At 34.6% G+C, this 27,514-nt stretch overlaps 1 long non-coding RNA gene across 2 annotated transcripts in view; it reads left to right on the top strand.

The window, feature by feature from the left end:
* The first annotated feature begins 3,227 nt into the window (after positions 1–3,227).
* The window catches only part of LOC142341726 (uncharacterized), a 66,100-nt gene continuing 41,813 nt past the window's right edge, over positions 3,228–27,514 (top strand). For both annotated transcript variants that reach the window (XR_012759124.1, XR_012759123.1), the window contains exons 1-2: positions 3,228–3,385; positions 3,704–4,035. This is a non-coding gene — a long non-coding RNA (uncharacterized LOC142341726). The remainder of the gene's footprint in view (positions 3,386–3,703; positions 4,036–27,514) is intronic.

Below are 27,514 nucleotides of genomic sequence, written 5' to 3'. Positions count from 1 at the left end.
TTCTTGCAAAGCTTGTTCAGCTCATTAGTGTTAACAGGGTTCATATTCAAATCGGGTACTGCCAAGACTTCGTGTACAAGGGTTGGTGTCTTATTAGACTGATAAGGTTTAATTTTTAAAGACACTGAAGAACAATCTATTTCTTTTGTTGTGTGGTAGCCACTAATAGGCATCTTGCCAAAAGTGTTCATATCAATACCTAGAATCAGAGCTGCGGATTGGAGGAGGAGGCTCTGGCAACTTCCGTTGTCGAGAAAAGCATATTTCTCAAACGTTTTCTCCCCGTTAGACAGTTGAACTGATAAGAAAGCAACTTGACCTGTGCCATGCAGTTGAACCGATTTAACTGACAGCTACCGTGGTTTGGACAAAGGACACCTTTCGCAGAGCTTGGTTGAAAGCTAATTGACGGGTTTTTGCGTTGATCCTGGTGTGATCTGTTGGACGGACGGTTGAATTGAGTTTGCTGATTCGATTGCTTCCAAAGATGGTTAGAGGCCTTTGAATGAGTGCTTGGAGGTTGAGCCGATGCACAAGAGGTGGGTAAATCTCTGCAAGCATTCGCATAGATTAGAAGCCATTCCGAAAGCTCTTTCAGAGATGGTTGAAGTAAACTTCTTTCCAAAACGTGCTTATTCCATTCCAAGCAGACTGGTGTTGGAAGCTTGTTTAAGGCTTGATTGACATTTGTAGTGGAATGTATGTCATGGTTGAATCCAAGTTGCTGAAATGTGTCCACAAGGGTTAAAAGGAAAGCGGAGAACTGCCTATAACTGTCTGGGATTGTCAGGTTAGGGGGTCTAAAATGTGACAGTTTTTCGAGGAAGGCATTGACAATCCTGTTCGGATTACCAAAATGTTCTTCCAGACGTGCTAAAGCGGGTGCGTACAGACTGCCATTGCAGCCATAGCCGTCAACCAATGATTTTGCTTCTCCAATAAGGAGCAATTGCGGATGAATCATTTTTTCTGCAGAGGACATCGGAGAACGATCAATTGTTGCTTGAAACACAGAGAACCACTTTAACCAATTAATGGATCTCCATCAAACTTTGTTGCCTGTAACTTCGGAACCGATTTCTGAAAACAAGAAGACATTGAGGTAGGAGTCTGAGGCACAATACCAACTGTTGGAAGTATAAAGGATGGTTGCGAAGTTCTGATTGGCGGATTTAAAGAAGAAGTTTGGGCCGCCTGATGAGAAACATGGAATGAGGGAAATGCGCCGTCGATTTTTGCGGAAGTGGAATTGAAGCCACCAGAGGTAACTCCAGACAAGGCAATGTTGATGGTGCTGGTGCCTGATACGTCAGCAGATGTGGTGGTGAGTTGTTGTGACAAATTTGCCGGCGGCAAAATTGTGTTCGAATCTCCCATTAAGCTACAGGGTGCAGCATTGTTAGGGAAGGGTTCACTGTAAGAACTGTATTCCGCGGGTGCTGAGAAATTGTTGGTCGTTAGGGATGCCTCAGTATGAGTTTGATAACTGCTGTTGTCAAAGTTTACCCTCGGGATGTTATTTGTTTGGTTGCTTTGTGTTGCGGACACAAGTTCATTTTTGTATTTTTGGTATGCGGAAATAGTCTTCCGTATCTTGAATTTGAGTTTGCTCATATGAGAGCAAAGAGTTTCTGCATCAGATGATTGTGCTTTGTCGAAAAGTTCTTGAATTGTAATTTCGTACTTCTCCTGAAGTTCCTTGATTTCAAGGAGAGTTTCCTTGACTGTTTCTGAGTCCTCGCCGCAGTCGATGCCGGATGTAATAAATTCGATGCACGACTCGATTTCACTTTCGTACATCAACTTTAAGTTGGTCAGACGTTTTGAATGGGGATCTTCAGAGACCTGTTCGTGACTTTCGGTGTTGTCGTATGAGTATTGTGCCTGCGATTTTGAGAAGATCCTTGTTTGGTTGTTACTTCCTGTGAATTTACCAGTTCTAGTAAAAACCATTGAATTTCACCGGTCTAACAAAGACAGCTTCTTTCTTCGAAGCGCTACGAAATTTTTTCAGCAAGTCTGTTAGAACCTGCAAAACCTACCTGGAAAACCTACCTGAATACCTAAAAACCTACTAGATACCTACCTGAAACCTAACCAGAGACCAAATTGAAAACTAATTGAAAAAAAACTAGCTGAATACCTAAAATCTACCAAATACCTACCTGGACCTACCTGCAACCTAACTGAAACCAACTCAATAACCTACCGGATACCACTGAAACCTACCTTATACCACCAGAGGAACCTACCTGAAAACCTAACCGATTACTTTAAAAAAACCCTACCTGGATATGCCTACCTGGATCCTACCTGCAACCTACCTGATATGTATTCAATAACCTACCTGATACCACTTAAACCTACCTGATAACACCAGAGAAAGCTACCTGAAAAACTGAAACCTACCTGAATACCCTACCAATGCCGACTCTACATAGCGTTTGGAAAAAATATATAGTGCAGAATAAGGTCGTTGTTTTTCCGGACATAAAAACAAAGAGAATGCTGTTGAAACGTGTTTGGTGCGCTCGTGTGTGTTACGCTCGTTTCGTTAAATCGGGAACGGATATTGAAGCGCTCGGTCGGAATTACCGGAAAACGCACGAAGGTAATATCGTTGAAACATCGAAATTTTGTCAGTAAATTTTGGTCATATCCGGAAAAAATTCTCAGGTCGCAAGAAAGGGGTGAATAATCAAACGGCCGGAAAAATAACAGGGAAAGATAAATAATAATGAAATAAGAAAGCCCAGTTAAATATATGAATCTCGTCTCGTGATGGAATGGGTGTTCTCCCGGGTGTTGGATGGGATGGGTTTTTTCTAAAATTTCCTTCTCTACCCTTTTTACGAGAAAAAAATCTTCGAGAAGGAAATTTTAGATCCTTTGTCTTTTTCGTTGGGCGTCAGAATGTCACATTGACCGCCTTAAGTATACTCAGGAAATCATTTTGCTTATTTGAATTAATAATGATGATACAAGCGTTTAAGATAAATAAATCAGTTCTCAGTTTTTTAGTTTTTTGTGTGTTGAAGTTCGACTGCTTTTCTTTGCTTCCTTTTGTTTTGTCACGTCTTCTCTTAACCATTGAAGGTCTGTTTCGGACAAAGATCCATAATAGTGCATAGATGTTCTCTAATTAATTGGGCATCAATGATGTATTGATGACAATACATTTGTATTATTAATCTTGCTGAACTGATCGATCCATTCCGCGGGATTAAAGTTTCAAGCTTTCCAAAAATGCAATGTAATAAAAGGGCTGCACAATTCTAGAATGCTGAATTATAATTGCGTGCTATTATCAATTTGAATTTGCAGAGAGATAATTTGGCATTTGCATGATCGTCGGTATCATTCTCTAAACAGCGTTAAATGGCAGGTTTGTTTTTATCTCACTTTCTGTATATATGTGTTTCCTTTCTATTCTTGACTTCCATCCGACTTCTCGGATCCTATCCCTATCCGTGCCCCCCGCAGCTTAGTGGGTGCATATTATTTGCGACCCCTGACGCACATTGCCAAATTTTAAAATGGTTACTTATTTTTAAATGACATGTGCTCTATAACGGAAAAGATCCGAATTCTCAATGCACTATATTTTGTTAGGAGTGGGCTGTTTCTCTCACCAATGTTAAGCCAGTTATCTTCTAGAAGTCACGGTTCGGTGACACGTATCCAATTTGCTGATTATGCATAGGTGACTGAAAAAGCATGAATATCGTCACCACGGGCGGGCACGTAAGTAACCATTGCCTACGATTTTGAGCACGTTATCTTTCATCTCGGTCTCATTGACATTTGGTCTATCAAAGCTATTAAATGATGCAACCGTGGACAACAGTGAGGCGTGGACACGTGGGACGATTAGTGTGGACAACAGTCACAAAATCTTGTTAAACTTGTCTCCTATGGGCCGAGTTGTTCAGTTACTGAGAAGTTTTCTGCTTTATACAGACAATATTGGATTTATTTGGCAAAATAAGACACCGCAGCCACGCAAACAGCGTGGCAGATATAGATGATTGACAGGTACTCAGATTTTTCAAACTAAGGACTTAACTGATTGAAGTGGGTAGAACTCTAAATATACAGTCTTTTTTCATTATATACTGTTCTTACCTGATAAAATGGTGAGAACACTTTCATTTCATTGTTTGAATTGGTGTTGATCAAAGTGACGAGAAACTGTTATTTTGAATGTTATCAATGAATGTGTTTTCAAATTTTCTTAACCGGGGAATGAGCACTCACTTGACTAAACAGTTCACTCCGATTCAAAGCAAAATTATATATATATATATATATATATATATATATATATATATATTAGTCAACATAAATTTTGTTATGTTTGTTTTGAGAGCTGTTGTTAAAAAAATTTGCAACCTCATCAACTGTCAAAGAGCAACGGGTGATTCTGTCAAACCTCAACATTGTTTGACATAAAATTTTTTACATTAAGGTTTTCTTCACACCAGCTGCATAAAGATTGTTGGCCCTTTTGATTAAAAAAATGAGTTTCTGATCAACATTTACAGAGCCATCCTATCATTTTGATTATTTCTATTTTTTTTTGTTAAATCAGTACCCTACCCTAGACCAGGCATTATGAAAAGATCATCCTCGGCCGATTTGAGCTATGAAAAGACTGTCCTCAGCAGATTTCTGGTAAGAAAAGACTTTGTCTGGACTTAAACTGATGTCCTCGACTTTGGCTGGAATTAAAACAACCGTCCTCGATTTTGTTAGACATTAAAAGCGTGTCCTTCAATTTGGCTGGACAATAAAATTCTGTCTGTCCTCGAATTTAGCTCGATTGATTTCAATTGATGTGGAAAGTGAATGGACAATGATCAATGTCGTCGACTTTAGATTCTGCCGGTGCTGTGAGCTCACTTCATATATAAAATAAGTTCCAGACTAGGGAATTGAAATGTAATCACGAATTATTGTCACCCTCATCCGATGTAGAGCCCCCCCCCCCCCACCTCAATATTTATCCCCCACCTCGAATTATTAGGTCTTTTCATAAATTCCAGGTGTAGACTAGGGTAGTAACCCGCGTTTTAAATCAGTAGTAACCCAATTCCCATCGATGGATCATAGATATTTCATGCAAAGATCAAATCCACCTGAGAAATACAGTAATTTCATACACCCATCGAAGGATCATAGTTTTTTCATGAAAATAAAAGCGGATATTATTTCGAATGAAAATTTCGAACTACTCAAATATATTCAAGAATATCTATTGAGCATGAAGCAAAAGTAGCGTGTAGGGTGTAGCATGCTTTTAATGTCATTAATTACGCCCCTAATTTCTAATTTAATACGTTAATCTTTGGCATGTTCGTCTGGGCCGCGACAAGTTGGGCAAAAATATATTCAACAAGCTGGGGCGAGATATATTCACGAAACCGTGCCAGATATATTCACTGAGCTGGTGGGGGAGTGCATATATACGTCGTTCTGCAGACTCAATTTGACCTTAATAGAAGTAGACCTTAATGTTAGTAGTGGATAAAACAAGGCTACCAGCCACCAGCCAACTTGCTTCATTTTCCCTCGTAAAAACTCGGGAAATGGACCAAGCCGTCTGCTAATTGGTAGCCTTGTTTTATCCACTACTATAAGCACAATCAAAATTAAAAATTAACCAAAATAAGCCAAAACCCGCATACTTACGCACACCATGCGCACGCGCACGGCTGCGCATAGTTTCCTACTCAGAATAATGCGCAAGTATGCGGGCATGCGCTTATATCTTAATTTTTTCAAAAATTTTATAATAATTACATTTCCGGCTTATAAGTGTAACTTTTTCGAAGATCAGGGAACCTGATTCGCAGATAATTTTATTTAAAATAAGGCTTTAGATAAGGCTTTGAGATAAGGCTAGAGATAAGGCTTTAGATAAGGATGGAGATAAGGCCAATGGTAATGCTAATGATAATGCTAATGGTATGAAAAATAATTTAATAATCTACTCTTCTAATAATTTATCTATATCTACACCTTTGGCTTTTATTTTACAATATATTAGATAATATTTATAATACTCTGTTTCTTCTTTTATTTCTTTATCAGGATGAATACCACTGGCCAGATCTATAATTTTATGAGATTTTCTTATATGGTTCCTTAACTCACTAAAGCTAATAATCGAAGGGAAGTATTCACACTTAAGCTTAGTTTAATTGCATTCTTTACATATTGCCTTCTTTTTATCAAAGCATTTTATTTGGTATATAACTCTACATCTATTACAAATTTTATTAGTTATATCAAATTTTGTTTCTTTATGACTATTAGTGAACGGGAAGAAACTTCTTCGACACAATTATCACTTATTGTTTGATTTCCTCATGCACTCTTACTAACTTTATATTTATGTTCTATTTTATAATGAAAAAGCAAAGTGTGTGGGGTTCCACATCTATAATTACAATCTAAACATTTCACATGCATTGTTTATAACGAGTCAAAATTTTTTATTTATAACTAGCTATAATTTCAATTAAACTTCTAGCGTGATCTTTAGAGAAGGCAAACTTACCTAAAATTTCCATGACCAGATTATTAAGAGTATTATATTTATATCTTTTATCTAAAATTTTTTCATTACCCAACCCAATTTTATCTCCAATGAATTTTATAACGTCATCTCCAATTTTTATATATTTTTATATAGATCTTTTAAATCATCTTTATCCTTTTTTTAAAGCTTCAGTCTCTTCATCAATATACTCTTCTAGTTGATGGGTATTACTGTACAAGGAAGCTCTATATTGTTCATACTTTTGATATGAAGGCGGTGAAGACTCATGGGGCTCAGCTGGTGCTTCCCCCCAAGCATAGTTACATAATGTACCCGTTCTATTTATCACTTGACTTGCATGTGCTGTCACTTGTGCTGCAGTTCTTACTGTTGTATCAGGTTTAATACAATTATATATCATAAAGGATGAAACTATAATTCCTTTTATGGTCGATATTGCCTTTATACCATGAGTTTTAACTGTTTCTTCAGTTAGAACATAATTCTGAATTTTAATATTGTTTAAAGTAAGAAGTTTCGTAATAAAGATCTGATAGTTATCTGCATTAACTACAGCTCTATCTGTAGCATTAATCATTAGTGGTTTCATATATGCTATAAGTTTATGTATCTAACTATTTTCTAATTAATCTTTTAAACTAAGAGCTTTAAGGTCCAGGAAACCAATTCTTGAATCATATATCATAGTTCAATTTCTATCAATAATAATAAAAGTTTCCTGTTTCTTATTATATTTAATCCTACCATAACGAAGCGTTTCATCTGTCCCATCTGTACAATCATAATAGCTTCTATTTAACTCTTGAATTATGCCATGGAAGTCATGCTTGCAATCATATGTTATACTAAAATTCTTAAAAAGATCAGCTCCATTATAAGTTGTTATATGAATAGTATCACAATTCAATCTAGCCATAATATCTATCTGAGCTGGTTTATGACACATTACAATCATTTGAAAATTTTTATTTCTTCCTTCTGTAAAATAATAAACTACATCCTTACTAAAATTATCACCCATATCATCAGGAACAATTACACTATTTTGGAATTTAAGTATTTTATTCATTGTGATCGTATTTATATCATCCATTTCAAATCCAGCATAGAGAACGCCCGTCTCGGGATCAATCCAATCCTTTTCATCCTTACAAACTATGATTATGTGCTTTTGCTTTTGTCCCATTATAGACTTTTGATTTTGATCTAGATTTTGATCTTGATTTTGATTCTGATCTTGACTTTGATTCTGATCTTGATTTTGATCTTGATCTAACTATAACTTTAAATAATGATTAACCAAAAAAGTCTTTCCCGTACCAGTGGCTCCATAAACAACAGTATGTAATGGTGACTTTTCAAAGTCAAATTTAACTAATCTTCTATTCATAAACCCAGCAAAGTTTTCTTCTATTTTTGTATATTTACTTGGTATTGAATCATATATCATTAAAAAAATAACAATACTACTAACGAGAGTATAAGAATTAAAGAGTCGTTCCCCATTTTTATATGTTGAATATAGTATTATAATTAGACTTAGATTTATAATTAAACTTTAACTTATAAGTAAACTTAGACTTAGACTTAGACTTAGACTTATAATTAAATAATGAAATTTTTTATAAAAAAATGCTTATCCTAATTTTTGAAGAATTCAATAATGAATTTGGTAATGATAGTGAATCAATGAGTAATATCAGAATAGAAGATATAGGTAAAGATATAAGTCTAACACCAATTGAGATTGTAATGAGAGATCAAACCCCTGACAACATTAATGAGAATAACTTTAACATTATTGTTAATTTACACCCAACGAATGGCACTCACTGGGTTATAGTTATAAGAAGAAAAGCTGGAAAAGTTAATAATTTTGACAGTTTTGGTGTTGAGACTCCACCATTATTCTTAAAAAAATATGTTGATCTAGGCTCTAATGAAAGAATACAACAATATGATGAATCTTATTGCGGTGCATATTGTTTATATATGATCTATCTTATTGATAGAAGATTTATAATAGAGGGTGCTTTGGATATTCTCGTTAATCAAGTTATATGTCCGAAGATGTATGATAAGTTTTTTTGCTTTAGTTGTAAAGTTGAATTTAATGTTTGCGTTAACGATAATGATAATGACAATGATAATGTTAATGATAATGTTAATGATAATGTTAATGATAATGTTAATGATACTGTTAATAATAATGTTAATGATAAAGTTAATGTCAATGACAATCAGGGAACCTGCTTTACAGATGACAAACGAGAATCTTCCTTATCAGAAGAAGATGACATAGTATGGTCGAAGGCTCGTGATTCCCCTACCAAACAAAGAGATAAGCCTTGTTCACTGTGTGGATGTGGATGTAGAGGGACCCCTTCCCTAAAGGTATCAAGGCTTGGTGCGCCAGTAAATAGTAAAAGAAATGTATTTATCATTGTTATTGGAAGTCTACAATCATGGATAACCGATAGTAATACAACGTTCTATGCTCCCTTCCCAGAAAACCTCAGATGTATAATGGCAGGTCCTAGTGAATGTGGTAAGACAGTCTTATTAAAGAATCTATTTATACCCGGTATACAATTTGATAGGTTATATATCATTGGTCCTACTGGTAAACAATATTATGATTTAGAGTATAAAGATATTGTGTTTATTAAGGATAAAAAAGAATTACCCCGCCCTATAAAATACCAAAATATGTAAAGAAACTCATGATATTTGATGATGTTATAGCTAAGGAACCAAATTTTAATGAGTACTTTTTTAGAGCTAGACATGAAAATTGTGATTTGATATATCTTAACAAAATATTTTCTCAGCAGATAGACAGAATGTTAGGGAGAACTGTAATCTATTTATTTTCTTTGAACAAAGAGGCGAAGCCATCACTGCTCTATATTATGATCACTTTACTGGATCTCAACTTAGTTATAATGATTTAGTAATATATGCGAAAAGTTGTGGTCCAGGCCATAAAAGTACATTGTCATTGATAAATCTAAAAATAGATATGATTGTGGTAAACTAAGAATTAATTGAGATTGGAGAGTTTTATAGTTTAATTAAGTATATATAATTAAGTATAAGTATAAGTCTAAGTCTAAGTCGATGATTATCAGTGAAACTGCTTCGCAGATGACTATGACCATGACTAAATCTAAATCTATCAGGAACTGCTTCGCAGATGACCAAGTCTAAGTCTATGGCTATCAGTGAAACTGCTTGGCAGATGACTATTACAATGATTATCAGGGAAACTGCCTCGCTAAATCAGATGGGTCTTCGACCAGCTAGTTACACTAGATGCAAAGTAAAACTCAATACACCCCCATTAAATTCTATAGGTCTTCCATGTTAATTTTTAATATGAAATTCAATATATTCTATTCTATCCTTTGTTACAATTTGATATAGGATATTGGTCGGTATAATATTTATTAGATAGCCTGGCGATTCCGTTAGTGTAAAAGTATATAGTATGTCTGTGCTATTGCCATTATTTTTAACAAAAGATATAAGATTACAATGAATATTAATAGTACTGAAAACCATAATATCAATAATCTTTTGAAATGCATATTTCACTTGATCATATACTTCTTTTATAAATCCTAGTAATGATGTTTTTGAGTTTTCTTTATCAACGTTAATTGCACTTTGTTTTATTTTCATTAAATATTTCATTGTATTCTTATCGGGATCTCTAATAACATTACCATTAGTTTTTTTTTTAAATTAATTGTGCTATTTCAGTTATTTCATATGCACGCGGTGTAATAGTTATAGCCATGCCTTTATACACAAATTGATTATTCCTTCTATTCACATTAAACACCGAAAGATGAACAGATAATCTAATTAAACCTATTTTGTTGTATTAAGTATAGAGATAGAGTTTGTTGTATCAGATATAATGCTGGTGGTGTATTTGCTAATAATGCTAATATCAGATTAGTTAATTATGGTATGATGGCATTATTTAGTTCAATGAAGCTTGAAAATAGTGGTGGTAGGGCAATTGAATATACAGATCATTGTCATCCTAATCTATTAATGTATAAGTTACAAACTAGTACTGATGAAGAATATGAGAGTGGTTTTGTTAGAAATCACGGTAATACAGATAGCCAACTCAAAGGTAATAATGCTGCTACTGAAAGAGGTCTTATGTATATGATGGTTAAGATGAGCAATCTATTTGGTTTTGTGAATGACTTAGAAAAGATTATATATGGGTTAGAATTTAAACTAATATTAAAAAGAGATAATAATGACAGAGCTCTATTTAGAGTTGATGCTAATCCTGACCGGGTGGCTAATGATGGTAATATAGAAACTAAAAATACATCATGGTGTTTACTTAGTATTGATCCTAGTAATAATAATAGAATTATTGTACAGAAAGTATGAAATAAAAAGTATAATTTTGATTTCAGTTATTATGAAACAAAGAAATTTTATAAGGTTGTACCAAATGCTACTAACTTCTTATTTGATGTTGGTATAGAAAGTGGTATGGAAAGACCTCAATATATAATAATTGTTTTTGAAAATAATAATCTTAATGAACAAACTCATGATGCAAGTACATTTGATATAATGAATGTTACTGAATGTTATTGTAAGATTGGTAGTGATTTTTATCCTGAGAACAGAATGAAAATTAATTATGGTACTAATAATTATAATGAGTTTTTAAAGAGATAGTTAGTTTTACTAAAGATTATTATGGATTACCTCATAATATTAAACCATATATAAATAATAGAACCTTCAAAAATAGTTATAGAATATATGTATTTGATACTAGATATCAAAATGATCAAATAGGTCCTCAACCAATACAACTTAATCTTAAATTTAGTGCTAAAGTTATATGTTATATTGCAGATGTTATATGTCATGCATTAGTGATAACTAGAAAGTTTATTAGTGTTAATAGTGATGGTAATAAGATGTTTGATATAGAGTCGAAGACACTAATAGCCGGAGGCTTATAATCTCGTAGAGATTAATTTGCAAAACCACTTTGTGGATCAGCGAAACTGCTTCGCAGATGACCGAAGGTCTATTCTATCATATTTATATTTATACTTATAGTCAATGTCATAGTCAAACTATTTCCTACTAGTAGTAATAGAGTGAGCGATAGTCCCCGGGGGGGGGGGGGACCCCATGTATTAAGATTGGTTATAGCGGCTTTTTCCAAGAAATGGGGTCCCCACCCCCTTTTTAGGATTTGCATGTTTTAAGATTAGGTATAGCGGTCTCAATGTATTAAGATAGGTTATAGGTTGCATGTATTAAGATTAGGAATAGAATCTGCATGTATTAAGATTAGGAATAGAATCTGCATGTATTAAGATTAGGAATAGAATCTCCATGTATTAAGATTAGGAATAGGATCTCAATGTATTAAGATTAGGAATATGCATGTATTAAGATTGTGTATAGCCGCCATGTATTAAGATTAGTCATAGCGGCCAACATGTTTTAAGATTAGTTATAGCGGTTGACATGTATTAAGATTAGTTATAGCGGTCGACATGTATTAAGATTAGTTATAGCGGTCGACATGTATTAAGATTAGTTATAGCGGTCGACATGTATTAAGATTAGTTATAGCGGTCGACATGTTTTAAGATTATTTATGTCCGCTGACATATATTAAGATTAGGGGTATTTTTTGAAAAATTGTTGAGATTTTTGTACATTTTTACGCCGTTTTTTCAATAATTTCTAAATACTCTCTTCTGATTGGTTAAAAATGACAGCTTTTTTAAAAAAATTGAATTGAAAAAGTTATAAATAACAGACATAGTATAAATTATGCACATCAAAATACAAAATCACTCGAATATTTACATTAAATTGGTATAAAGTTTAAAGCATAATTATAAAAATTCACAAAGACAAAATAATAAAAAAAATCACCCATTAGAGAAGAATAAAAGTTATTATAAAAGATCTACAATTTGAGGGGTTCGGTATGGATACCGTCAGCTACAAATACTCGCTTGGGATAGAAATAGGATAGCCCTTTCTTTGTCTGTTCATATGTAGCAACACAATGATTTATTGTTCTGAAACCTCTATTTGTCGAAGTAAAGTTGATAATTTCATCCATCACTCGTCGATATTTTTCCATTGGTCCATCTCCAGTCTCTTCCAGAGTTCTTTTGTTCAGGCCTTTGCTACTGAATTTGTACTTGTCCGACTTTGCATCGTAGCAACAATAGGTTTTACTGCAGAGACAAATCATTTCGGTGCATCTGAATTCTTTCTTGAAAAGACCTGGCTCCCGTTTATCATACTTCTTATGCTTAGAACAACATGTTCTAGGGAAAAAGTTGTGTGAGGCATCTGCTCTGAAGGAATCATCACAGTCCTTTTCTCGCAAAGTCTCCCATTCTTCCTTTTTAGCAGGTCGAATAAAATCATACAAATTCTCGTGCACTAGGGCTAAATTAAGAGAATCTGTATCCATCTCTAACTCTTCGAATTTATCCACATCGCAAAATCTGTCGAAGAAGTTATAGTAGAGCTCCGGCATACGTAATTTAGCGCACTGAAGTATGAAGAATCCAACTATTATAGGTTCTCGATGCTCAATTTTTGATTTTGCAAACTCAACTTCGTAAATTTCTTTTGACACACTGTTCAGACGCTTAAACATTTTCCCATTGATTGCTTTGTGCGTCTTCTCATCATTCAGATACTTTGTCTCTGTGTGTCTACTTCTGTCCATACTTTGATACCCTTAAGAGCTGTTACCCAACAATTTCATTGTCTCAGCCACAACGCTAGAGTCAGTATTTTCATCACCCGCTCTTCTAGCATCTACCACCGACTGAACAAAATTGTTGAAGCATTTTTTGGGTGTGTATTGTACAAATCTATAAATCTTTGTACATTTCAGACCAAGACTGAGATAAAAGTTGAGTAAAGGTGTAATGATTGTCCCATTTTCCAACTTGAAGCTCGAAATCAACATTCGTTGAGGTTGTTTGAATAGGTTGTTTTCAATTGCATACTCTCTCATATTTTCTCCAATATCGGCTTGACTGACATTAAAGTTCTTAAAAATAGGAGGGAAATTAGAGAAATTGTACTTTAATCCGTCTGGAACTTCGAGATCGCACTGTACATATCCAAACATTTTCCCATCTCTTATTTTCGCTAAAAGAGACTCTTGCTTCATAGGTAGTTTGAAGGGAAAATTCTTCCTCACGTGATTTCTAACATTTTCCTCTTCTTTAACACGTTCCCACCATTTACACTCCCAGACTTCAACAAAATTGTATCCTTTGTTTCTCAAATAATCTCTTCTCAGTTCATCGTGTTCTCTTTTTCTGATTCCTCTCTGCATTTCCTCCTCCGAGAGGCTTGCTCGAGCTTCTTGACATGGGCAAAAATGGAAATAACAACCCATAGCTTCGAATACTGTGTCAGAATGAGCACAAAAACCGTCCACGCTAAAACAGTCAATCTTTTTCTGTTTCCCGGTCGTATAATAGCTTTCAATTATGCATTCTGGGCGTTGTGATTGGAGATAAGACATGACCATGTTCTCAAGTCTTCGAAATTTATTGGTTCGAGCTTTGAATTTTTGAGAATTTGTTTCGAGTTCCCACCGGGTGTAAATTCCTGTTGGCATTTCTTGACACATTGGAAAGGGGTAGAGTTGACTAGCATCAATACCCACGATAGATTTACAAATATTTTCTGAATTCCTGATAAAGGTTTGATCAACTACTGCCTTTCTTATGAAGACAATAGAAGGACCACCAGTCATGTCCTCGCGTATTTTATCATGTAAATCCTTGTCACTTTCAACAAATGGGAAAAATTTGTGGTTTGTTGACTGGTGAAGACAAATGTTTGCTAAATTGGGAAGTGTGCATCCAAGTTTTAACATATCGATTCCTTTGTTGTGATAAAATTCCATCATTTTTTGCATTGCTTCTAGTGTTGGAACAACATCCTTGTTGTTGTACCACTTGACAAAATCTCTAAATGTAGACCTTTGCTCTTCCTCCCAAATCACTTTCAAGTAATTGTAGTTGTCGACTCCAGATGGGGGAAAACTTCTTTCAGTCTCAATTTTTTCAGAGCTTCTTGTTGAGATAATCCACTGATCAGCAATTTAGTAAAGTCAGTGAATTCTTTCTCCAAAGGGTTGTGATTCTTCAGCTTACTGAAGAACCATTCATAGGGGGGTAGAAAAGGTGCGTCAAGTTTATTTGGAGAATCGAACCATTCATATGGGAAGAAACCTTTAGTCTCGCTTGTCTTGTAAGCTTTGAGGAATGAATCGAGAGATGTAGCTCCTCCAAGGAAATTCAGAATGTCAAGGAACTGCACCTCACCGAACTTGAAGGAAACAAAATGATTTGCCTTTTTGATAACTGTAGGTTGAATATCCCGTTAATGAATGAGATAAGGTAGAAGGTAGGATTTGATGAGATTCAAATCGTACTTTCCACTGTTGAATCCAAATACAGGTTATGTGTTGATATAACGCTCAAAGTGTTGTTGCAAGTCCAAAAGTTGATTTTTCTGCATTTGTAGGAACTGAGTAGACATATCAGCTTCCTCCTCCTCCTCAATACACTCATCTTCGAAATCAAATGCAGGATTTGTGCGACCTTTCCTTTCGTTCAATTTTTCAAAGATGGCTTTAACTCGGCTATTGATTATCTTTTGAATTGATGCAAATTTTGTTTGCATTTCGGTTTTACTCTTGTTAGCTAACTCCTCAAGAGCTTCGACAAGAGAAACAATCTGGTTCTTAGGGTCTTTGTCGCATAGAAACACAGGTTCTTCAATCAAGTTGGAGGAAATGGAGACAGATATTGGCTTATGTTTTCCAATCCAAGTAGTTGTATTTGTATCTTTTAACTCTTCAGTGGGAACGCAGATAGATTCAAAGTCAAAAATAGCCAAGTTTTTGAACAATTTTTGATCATCGTTGTAGGAAATTCCAAATGCATCGAGTTTATCAAACAAAGTTTCTCGCAGAGCATACACACTCTTTGGATAAATATGCTGTACTCTGTCTTTGCAGGATTTTACATGACGGTTGAAATTACTTACGTACTTTGTAAAAGTATCGCAACTGGGGCAACGGAATCGTTTAAAGAATGTGTTAATATTATCCACGTAGCATGTATGGTTGTTGTATCGCAGTAAATTAATGTTCTTTTCGTACATTTCAACACTTCTTCTTGCAAGTTCTCCAACGAATTCTCCTTCTTCTATATCAATATCATATATAAAGATGTTATGCTTTATCGCATTTTCAACAAACACGAGATGATCGATTGATACTCCCCTGAAGTTGATTGCATCATGTCCGGATTTATGAAGAAAAGCACTAAACAAATTTGCTGCATTCGTTTCCAACTCAGATGATCCGTACAAGTGAACAGCTATAGCTCTGAACAGGCAAAGATAATCTTTGTAGGTCTTGCCGTAACCATTCGATACAATACAATTCACATCTGGTCGTCTAAGTAACTGTTCAGGAAGAACAGCATCGATACATCCCATTGGAATGGTTTTTTGGGAGAGCGCAAAATATTGTTACGTTAGTAGTCAAAGCAAATCGCCACTTTGTATTTTCCCTCTCCTGTGCACACGTCTCCACTAGATCCATTTTCTCTACTCTGTCTTGAAGAGAGACCAAGTCACCTTTTGAACAGAGCAAATGAGATTTTTCAAAGAAAGTGTTGTTCTTATGCGCATAAAAGTATCGATACTCATCTGTGTCCACATTGCGCAGGATAAAACCAAGAGCCAGATTCACTTTGGCAACACAATTTAATTTTTCGAAAACTTCTTTTAATTTCTCGTTGATCTCATTGGGATCGAGCTGGGACAACTTGAAGTTAAACACTCGATGTCTCCCATTCTCCATTTCCGTATCTTCAAAAAAGTGCTGGCAAGCACTAAGTTCCTGCTGCAATTGCTCGTTGTTCTGGTCTAGCTCCTCTGATTCTAGGACTTCTTTGAGCTTTTCACTCGATATGGTTCCAACTTTTGTCGAAGTTCCATGCTTTCTCCTCTTGTGTTGTTGAAGAGAACAAAAACTCGGGAACTCTTCCAAGCACACAGTACACACAGTACTAAGCTTAACATCTTTTGGGGCATGATGCTTGGCAAGGTGATAACTCAAGTCTTCCTTCTTCTTTGTAAAAAAGTTGGGACATTTGGGGCATGATAAAATCCCACTATCACAAGACTGTTTGTGTCTGGCCATATGCTTTTTTACCAGCAGTTTTTCGCACTTTGTGCATTTCACTGGAAGATTTCTATCAAGAGCAGGCATTGTTATGTTAGTTCAATATGAATTGAGTAAAATTCAGGTAAATTGCGAAGCAACTGAATCTAAAAAAACAGAAAGTACAATGATTTAAAGCTGCTATGTAACTTTGAGGTAATTGATGATGACTCATCCCTTCCATATATGGAAATGACGTCATTTCTATTTTTAGATTCAGGCGTCATGTCAGAACATTCTAGAAGATTGACATGATTCCAATTGCGACAGTTCTGCATATAATTAACTAGCTTTCAGATTAAATGTACAAATTCATTCCGTGGCAAAAAAAATCGAACTAAACATTTTTTCTCATTTTCTTCTCACTCTTATTTGTTAAACTTTACTTGAATTTTTCCATACAGATTATTTCCCCAAAGAAATTACAACAAGAAAACTATTCTTTAAAAATTCACGATTGTTACAGTATTTTGTATAGATTTAGTCCAAAATTTTGTATCTCAAATATTGATAAAATCTACTGCCTGAGATCAAATTTAGTTTTACTGAAAATAGAAACTAGTGAATGAATGTGCTTCCAACACAACAAGAGAGAGATCAAGAAAAAGTTTCCATCTACTATTGAAGAACAAGTTTATGTTGTACAACTTAATGTTGTTTTAATAGAACCTCCCGCCCAATCCGACTTCAGCTTTAGAAATCTAATTCTCAAGATAAACGATTTCATTTTATGCATTGCTTTTTCTATTTTAATTTTCTTTTATATTAACAGAGTTTTACTTGATACCGTATTCATTTGTGAAAAATGTTGATCAAAAATCACTTACAACTTTCGGAAAAAATTTACAAAAGAAAGGAAGGAATCGCTGATGCTTACAGATTAGACGAAATTGATGTTGACTCTTATTTCTTTTACAATTTTTTGGACGTTTTTATTCAAAACAACAGAATTATACGATTTAGTAAAGGATTTGAATATGCAACCTTTTCTGTAAAAAAATTCGAGTATGATGACTGCATAACAAAACAATCTTTCGATTTATCGTCAGAACTACACATCAACAAGTATGAAATGCTCTTCATATTGAATTCTGTCCCAGAGATAATGGAACAGTACAGAAATTTGTCTCAATCTAATTATATCCCAATTCCTGAACCAGTAACAATTACTTCATCTCTGCAGAGTGCGCTGTTCTTTCATTATTACAAGGACTACAATGCAGAGGGGGTAAGACTACGATTTGGAATACGACTCCCCAACATTTATATACAAAAATTTAGTTCCAAATTTGGAACATTTTCCGAGATCGATTTGAGATTTAACGAGATGGAGAGAATTTATCAAAGCTTGACTTTTTTGATCAATTACGTCAACTCATTTCCTCTAACTTATCCATCTTTGGCTGTTAACTAGGATAACACGTGTAAAAAGTACCTTTTTTGGTCACTATTCAGTTTTGAGCTTACGTGTTTCGGATAGTGATGTTAGATTTTCTATGAGTTGATTCCTTCTTTGGTAACTTTAAAACTGAGGCATTTCCTTTTCTGGAAAATAACGTCATTTTTTCTGCTAAACTTTACCCTTTTTGGAAACTTTGTTCTCCTTGGTTGGAGTTTAGTATAAATAGAGCTGAAAAATTCACCCGGCATCACTTGCTTTCTATTCTCTAAAATCAACATCACCTCTGTCTCAACTACTTTAAACTCTCATCTAATCTCACCTCATTGAGAAATGGAATTTACAGTGCAGAACAACAGCCTTCTCTACTCAGTTTCTTTCACAGAGGAGACTGCTCGGCTCAGCATCAGAGACCTATGGAATGGGTTCTACGAGTCAGTTCTAAACCTGCCTATCACAGTGTGGCACATTATTGAGCACCAGCGACAACAGTTTGACACATATCATCAGGGACAGGTTCCAATCACGGAGAATCATCTTGGAACTCACGCAATGGGCCACGAAGTTGCTGTGATCAGTGGGCATCACTACCCTCACGTTAACGGAACAGATTTTCCCGACAACTACGTTGCTGGAAGCATTCAGTACACATTTCCGTGGGAGGAAGGACAGATTCCCAACAACTAGTTCAATACACCCGAGACAAGTCAAGTATCCAGTCCAGAGCAGCAAAGCAGCCTTCTCCAGATAGTGAACAATGCTGGCAGCAGTCATCAAAGCGAATTGAATGTCGATACTAGCACCACGTGGTCATTTAACGATCTGGAAAACTTCGATCCAGCTCAGTATTATGGTTCGACTGATATGTCAACTACACCGTCAATGACAACCCCCTCCATAGAGGACGGAACAGCTCACAGCCCCATTGTGCTGACTGATGAGGTTCCGGTAACCCCCATCAGTGTTCGACCTACAGAGCCTCCAGCAATCGTTGAAAGAGTCCGTCCATTTGGCAATGAGATTCAAAACTTGCCAGATCACGTCGTGAGAACTCTTTTTGAATGAACCTGATATTGTAAATTTTATACTTGAATTACTTGTGGTGTATTTATACTTTTGTTTGAATTCATTTCTTTTTAAGTTGAACTTTTTCTTTACTACAAACACTATGCAAGCTATGTTGAAAAAAAACACAGCAATTTTTTTTGTCAAAATTTTAAGAACAATTTGATAAAAATTCTGTTTCTTAACAAAAACGGTCGTTTAAAAATTGATTTTTAAGAAAAAAACTGAATTACTTTTTCAATTTTTAATAAAAATCTTTGTTTTAAAAATTGATATTTATTGAAACAAAACAAGTTCGAAAGTTGTCATTTTGAAATGTAAAGAAAATTTCTTTTATTTGCGCAAAATCATACCGTAAAATGAAGAAAAATGAAAATTTTTTGCGTTTTTAAATGACCGTTTTTGAAATTTTTTTCGACATTCAAGAAAACTTTTTCAAATCAAAACTCGATATTTAACAGAAATTGTTGAAAAAATTTTCGATTTTTAAGAGAAAAGGTTGAAAATATTTTCGATATTTAATAAAAAAGTTGTTTGAATTTTTGATTTGAAAGAAAAGTTTTGAAAAATTGATTTTTAACAATAAGTTAATTTGAATTATAAAGGTAAATAGAAATCACAAGCAAGAAATTATATACTTTATTTTCTAATTTCAAGATACAAAAGAGGATTATCAATTATGCCATGTCCATCTAACAAACAAACAACAATCTTTATAAGTTCACTCTCATACTTTGAATTTCTAAGGGAATGCACCCTATCTAGAAAAGATGATCCAAGGGCTTGAGTACTCGCATTTCTTTGCTCAGCGCGTAGAAGGTGACGCTTGAACTTCTTTCTGCTCAATCGTTTTTTGGAGATACTGGGCACTTTTTCCACGTACTTATTCTCCAAGTTGTGCTCTACCGCTCTGGTTAACTGATTAAAGACCACTCCTGACTCTTCTATAATGGAACCAAAGAACTGATGTTTATAGAGTGTGTACAAGCAATCAACTGTTTGATAAACATAAGACAAATTTTCCATTTTCTCTAGTATCTCTTTCACTGAGGATGAAATGAGAATAATGTGGTAGCGACAAGTCGTTAATGGACAAAAGTTGTCATTATGAGTAGCAACGGAGTATTTTTTTAGTGAGTAGATAAGGTTTATACTCCTTAACTGATACAGAAATGAATATTGTCTTGTCATTAAAATCACTGTAAAATTGAGGTAAAACCTGACACATTATTGCTGCCATTTCTATATCGGGATAACACTATAGAACCTATATATGAAGCAAAAATTACGGTGACGTAATTTCTATTTTTAGAGGTAACAAGTTCTGTTTCCATAAAAACCCATTTTCGAAATGATACAGTTCAAGAAACAGAAGGCTAAAAAAATTCGTTGTTATACTTGTTCAAAATATTTCAAGCACTATTTTTCTTTAATGCAACACAGACGAGCCAAACACCAGGATCCGTTTGAAATTCTGGTTAAAAAAATTGCGAATCTCAAGATTTCCGAATAGATTACCCTATAAGGAAATAACGTCATTTAGCATACCTTAAAGGGTATACATGACGTCATTACCATAAAAGGAAATTTTAAGTTATTGGAGGAATTGCGTACAAATACATCATTTATTTTCTGTTTCACTCTAAGCTCAAGTTGTTGAAATATCTCTCTCTAAAGTATCAGCTTTTCTTTCGAGTGCTCCTTCAATGTACACTCAATCCTCACCAAAACCAGGGACTGATTCGGTTCCTTTTTATATGGACTTTGGTTCCAATTCAAAAAGATTTGGGAGATTTACTATGTCCCAGATTTCAAGAAACGGACAACTTTATACTGAACCAACCTTCCAAGTCTTTAGAAAAGACAATTCTGGGACTTTTGAAAAGTACCAGCAACTGCGAATTGGAGACTATGAGTTTAAGAAATTCTGCTTCCTCAAGGAGGATCTTCTCAATGGAGAACTGGAGATGAGAGAAAACCAACCCCAATTCGACAAAAACATAGGAATGGAACACGTGCTGGAACAGTGTCACAAAGTGAGAGAGATTAGCATTGGACGAAATCGCAGACTCTATGTTACTTTCCTCCAATACATCAAGGACAACCCAGCTTCAACTTATGTACAAATTCGATTTTTTTGTCGAAAGGAGAACAACGAGTTCAAACAAGTGACTTATGTCAGCTACACTCTGGATGAATTCAAGGAGTTGATACAAAATCTGAAGGACTGTTCTAATATTCAACAATGTACATTTCAATAAATGTGTAATTTTATAATGTATTTGTCTTTTTAATTCATACTATTTGAATCATATTTCTTTTTTTTCAAACTGAAATTGAGTTGGAATATTGTTCCTCCAGAAATATTTTCCTGAGTCTAAGAAATAAATCTAAAGTATTCCACGTTAGACTTCACTACGAACTAAAAAAGTCTTCTCATACAGTTCTTGAAGCTCTAAATTTTCCCAAAATTGATAAACTTGACAGTGAGTCCAATTTTTCAGAACTAAAGTGGGTTATTCATAACGGATTACGACGCACTACTTTAATATATCAATCTGATAAACACGAAATTTCCATTTCACAACATCGTTGGAACGGAGTTCAATGGAGTTTTTCGATAAAAATTGAACTAAAAAACGATGAATACAAAAAATATTGGAACATCTTCCTGACCTTCTTTCTTATGTAGAGACTTTCAAAAAGACCAGTATCACTTCAGATAAATAAAGAAAACAATTGATGGATATTGTCACACTTCTAAACATTTTTAATTGTTACAGTAGTTTTTTTCCAATGTTTCCCAACAACGAAAAACATAAAAACTGTTTCCTGGCTGCATGTAAAATTTGGGATCAAAAAATAATTTGGAGGAAATTGACCAAAACTTCCCCCACGGAGGACTTATTGGATACGGTAATTCAATTCTGGACTTTTTCCTAGCAAGATCGAAAGTGTTTCGTTTACATGCAATTTTACACAATTCTGCTGGAGCGGTTAAAGCAACTACAAACCAAGGACCGGGTTATTGTTACATGTTACCTCAATTTCCGAGCTCATGTCTCTTGGGTCACATTACTGATCTGTTCGTTTGTATATTTATAAAAATTTGTCATCCATGTATTTTCAAAATGCTAGACTGTTGATCATTTTTTGAAAAATCATCCCAGAAGAAAGAATGCCTCTCGTTGTACTAGATATTGAATGCTTAGAAGGAAAAATTATCAAAGAGTTGGGAATCTTTAAGGACGGAATTGTACTTGGATACAGTTTTCTCCCACCTAAAGACTACAAGCCGACTTTTCAAGCAAAATGGAATACAAAAAATATGCACGGTATAAACTGGAACCATGGAAAGCTTGATTATTCTGAGTTGGCTTTTATTATACATCAACCTTGCTCACCAACAACAGAGTACTTTGCTAAAGGACTTGAAAAATGCAAAATTTTATTACCCTACTTGTGTAGGGATGTGGAAAATCTTGATGATCTTGGTTGTCCGAAGGCTTCCAAACTATTAGAAAACAAGGATCAAGGATGTTGAATGGAATTGCAGCAACTACCCCTATCGACACAAGAAGACTCTTCATTGTGCAGAAAAGAAGGCTTACGTTTATGGGATATGGACTTTAAATTTTTTTGATAAAATTTAATGTTTGTATTTGTGATTGTAATTTATGATTTTTATTTGTAATTTTTTTCCTCTGAAATTAGTATAAGAGAATGAGTTGGTCAAAAAATATCTACAAATACTGTGTTCCCATACTTTATTATTCTTTCATAGTCTTGCTCCTAACGTTGGTACTTTTTTCAATTTTGATGCTTTTTCTCACTGATTCATCTGAGGGAACAATACTTTGGTTGTGTGTTATGTTTAGTTCACGTATCTTTTTATTATTTTTTGGCATTTTTTTCGTTGTTTACGTTTCAATTCAGTTGCACAGTTCCTTTATCCCTAGGGAAGAAGATTGCGTATAAATGACTGATCACACTGATAAGGGGCTTCAATTAGGTAATTTTGTCTTTGATGAAAATAATCAAGAACGTCAATCTTGGAAATGTTTTGGACAGACGTGTAACCGGTCTTTAGTAGTTTTTTTGTCCCAGTTCTTTGTCATACTATTGATTTTAGCTTGTTGTATCGTGAGAATTACATTAGCTGAGAGTTATGAGGAGACAACAGTTTGGATCGCCATTTTGTCGAGTACAGTTGGATATGTTTTACCTTCTCCAAAATTATGAACAAATTAATTTCCACGAAGGAACGAGTTTTTATTTCATTGGTTGGACCAAGTGGATCTGGGAAATCCCAACTCATCCATGATTGGTTAGTTTTTGGAACTTTTTAGACAGAATTTGACAAAATTTACTATTTTTATCAACACTATCAATCTCTTTACGGACTAATGTCAAAAAATATAAAAAACATTGTGTTCGTTCAAGGTGTTGATTTTGAGTTGATACAAAATTTACCTAATAATGGAACAAAGTATTTACTTATTTTTGATGACTCTTGTAAAGAAATTTCTAGTTCTAAAGAATTTGTAAGAATAGCTACTGCTGGTAGACATAAAGGTTTAAGTACAGTGTACATAAAGCACAATCTCTTTCATCAAAGTCGACTAGGAAGGGATATTGAACTACATGACACCCATATTGTTTTATTCAAATCACCCAGAGACGTCTTACAAATAAACACGCTCAGTCAACAGTTGGGATTGGGATCTCAACTAAAAGACTGGTATACCACAGCAACTTCAGTTCCCTATGGTCATTTACTTATTGACTTGACTCCAAAAACAGTCGACTCTCTGAGATACTGTACTAACAGTGGTTCAACACCATCTTTATTTTTCCTACCTCAAGGCAAGCAACAGATTACATATTTGAACGATGAGCACACAACATCTCTCTACTCTGATCGCGTTCCAGAAATATTCCCAGAGCTTCAAAATAACTTTTCTCAAAAATTGTCCCAAAGACTTCATCCAGTTTTTAAACGAGTGCATAGTAAACCTTCTAAGAGGAGAGCTAAGAGAAATTCAAAAACAAGAAGTTTTAAAGTTCAGAGAAGAAATTCATCTTCTTATTTTAAAAAGACCAAGCCTCAGTAAAAGAAGACAGATTCTGAGTTCCAAAAAAGGCATCAGTCTTATATCAATTTTAACTCCGTCAACCATTAATCGTCTCTCTTGAAATGAATCACTTTGTTTTGATTCCTCAACAACTTTATGATCAAAAAATCAGGTTATTACCTCAAAGATTGGACAAATATAACGAAAAACAGGATTCGGTTCCAAAAAATTTGGAAACTGTTTCTAGAAAAGTTAACGCTAAAACAAAGTCTTCTAGCAACGAATCACTTATCAATGAAATTTTAAATTCACCTCGCATTAAACTATCCCTATCTGACTCCATTTTGTTAGACGGAAGAGATACAAACGTTGCATTTGTCGATTTTGTATACGCTCTGAAGAAGAAAAACGTTGAATGTCCCGATATTTATTACACAATTCTTGACGCAATCGGCATAAATCCACATAAAATTTTAAACAAAGATGCCAAAAGCAAAGAACGAGGAAGCTGGATCCCTTTCCAAATCTGAAAATGCCAAGCTACAGAGGTTGTACAGGGAAGGAAAAGCCGCATATGGTTCAGTTCAAAACCTTCAGAAAGCCAGTGGGTTGTCAAAGAAGAAGGTTACTGATTTTTTATACAGAAAGAATTCTTACACTAAATTTAGACGAGCTATTCAACATTTCAAAAGATTACCTGCTTTTGCAAAACGTATCAATGAGATTTGGTGCCTTGATTTGGGTTTTATGGATAAATTGTCTGAATTTAATAACGGTGTGAAATACTTATTGATATGTGTTGACGTCTTTTCTCGCCTGGTCCGTGTTCAATCAATGAAGTCAAAACATGCCTCTGATGCTGTAGCTGCCTTTAAAAAAAATGTAAAGGAAGAACACTAAACCTGATAGAGTTTGGGTTGATCAAGGTACTGAGTTCGGGGGAGAATTCAAAAATTTTTGCAATAGTAGAGACATCAAAATCTACTCTACAAGAAGTGAAACAAAAGCTGCTGTAGCAGAAAGAGCAATTAGATCTTTAAAAAACATTATTTATCGCTACATGGAGGAAAACGGCGATAAATACGTTCGCAAAATGGATAGTTTTGTTAACACTATCAATACAAGAGTTAACAGATCTATAGGTAAATCCCCCAAAAACGTTAAAAATTCAGATTTTTTGTTAATTTTTTACAAAAACCCTATTATTGAGTACAAAAAACCACGCTTTTAATTTGGAGACAAAGTTCGAATCTCCAATCACGATATCCCTTTTAGAAAAGGTTACAACTCAAAATTCGCAAGTGAAATTCTTTAAATTGTTAAAATTGCGACTTTAAAACCACCAACCTATAACCTTCATCGAGAACAAGGTGATGAAATTCTAGGCAAATTTTATGAACAAGAGCTTGCAAAGTGTATCATTTAGATATGAATTCTTTTACTGTAGAGTTGGTTTCGAATGCTTCATTTGATTGTTATCCAAATAAAACATTAAAATATTTACAAACTTTCTTCCGGAACAAATTAATCTCGAAGGAGAAGGGGAGGTTGCAATTACAGAACTATCTTATCCTTCCTTGTACCAAAACATCACGGAAGGGAAATTTTTCTAACTAGATGAAGCAACACCGAATACAAAACTATCAGACTAGTACACACTTGATCCAGGTCTATATCCTTCGATCTCTGATATTGTAAACGAAATGAACAAAAAAGTTCAGGAACGAGAAAAGTATGAAGAAACACCAATCAGATTACACGTTAACAAAATTACACAGCGAATTTCTTTGAGTCTTCCCAATGAGAATTCTTTACTTGTTATATTTAATGCTGATCTTTGTCATGTCTTTGGATGTGAAGAAGCTGTTTATGGGATGGGTGTTTTCATTAGTGGTGCTGATCCACATTTTCCCAAGTTCCCTTATGACATTGTACGAATACATACATTGATGATATATAGTGATATTGTTGAATACAACATTGTGGGTGATACAAAAGCTGCTCTTTTACGATGCATTCCTTTTATATCAAAAGTTAAGAATGGAGACATCATCTCAACTGGCCAATACATGAATTATCAAAATTTTCCAAACCTACAGTTTAAAAAAATTCTGAAAAATTCATTCCACAGCATAAAATTAGAGCTCCGAGACTCTTATGGTGAAAAAGTACCTTTCAACTCTGTTGGAGTAACTAGAGCAGTACTAATGTTTAGAAAAACTTCTGAAAATCATTTTTAGAATTAAGACTGTAAAAAATGGTTGCTGATAGTGGTTTACCGTATTTTTGCGGATATGCCAGACAAAGGGGTAGGGGATTTGGAGCTTTAGCGCAAACAATTGGAAGGACAGCAATTCAGTTTTTGAGACGATATGTTGTCCCAGCAGCAAAAAGAGTGGGAGCTGATTTAATTGAAATGGCTGCTCCTGAAATTGGAAATGTTTTGACTGGGACGAAAAAACTCAAATCTGTCACTGCTGATGTTGGAAAGAAAACTTTACGTAAACAGCTAGATGCAGGAAAAACAAGAAAACGCCGCATTATTCGTAGATCACCTCCAAAAATCAGTCGACGTCGTCGAACGAGAAAAGATATATTTGCTAATCTAAAATGAATTCTAGATCAACAAACGATTCCAATTTTCGATATGGACACTTTACAAACTCTTGCTTGGAGATTTTTGGCTAAATTCCTGTTTTGGAACCAATTGAGTCTTCTCATGTTCAAGAAATTTATCCTAGTACTTCACTGGATGAAAGCAGCATTGAATTTGAATTTGAAACAGATAGAAGCATCTATCTTGATATGAGAGATATCCACCTTCAAATCAAAGTTGGACTACAAAAGGGAAGATTGTTTGATGACTTTATGAAAAAAGATGAGCATGGAAAACCAGATATGGGTATGTCTTTCACAGATGACGATTTACATTATCTAACTCATGTCAACAATTTTTTACACTCACTCTTCTCCAACTGTGAAGTGTATCTGAACAATCAACAAGTGTACAACTCAAATGGTCTCTATGGACACAAGGCTTTAATTTCCAATGAATTTAATGCTTCAACGAGAAATAATGAAGGCATTTTGGCTTGTCGTGGATACGAAATTGAAAA

This window comes from Convolutriloba macropyga, chromosome 6 (assembly GCF_964194025.1).
Source record: "Convolutriloba macropyga chromosome 6, txConMacr16.3, whole genome shotgun sequence".
Classification (NCBI taxonomy): domain Eukaryota; kingdom Metazoa; phylum Xenacoelomorpha; order Acoela; family Convolutidae; genus Convolutriloba; species Convolutriloba macropyga.
The sequence above is the reverse complement of the archived record's forward strand: the minus strand, read 5'-3'. Positions and strand labels throughout refer to the sequence as shown.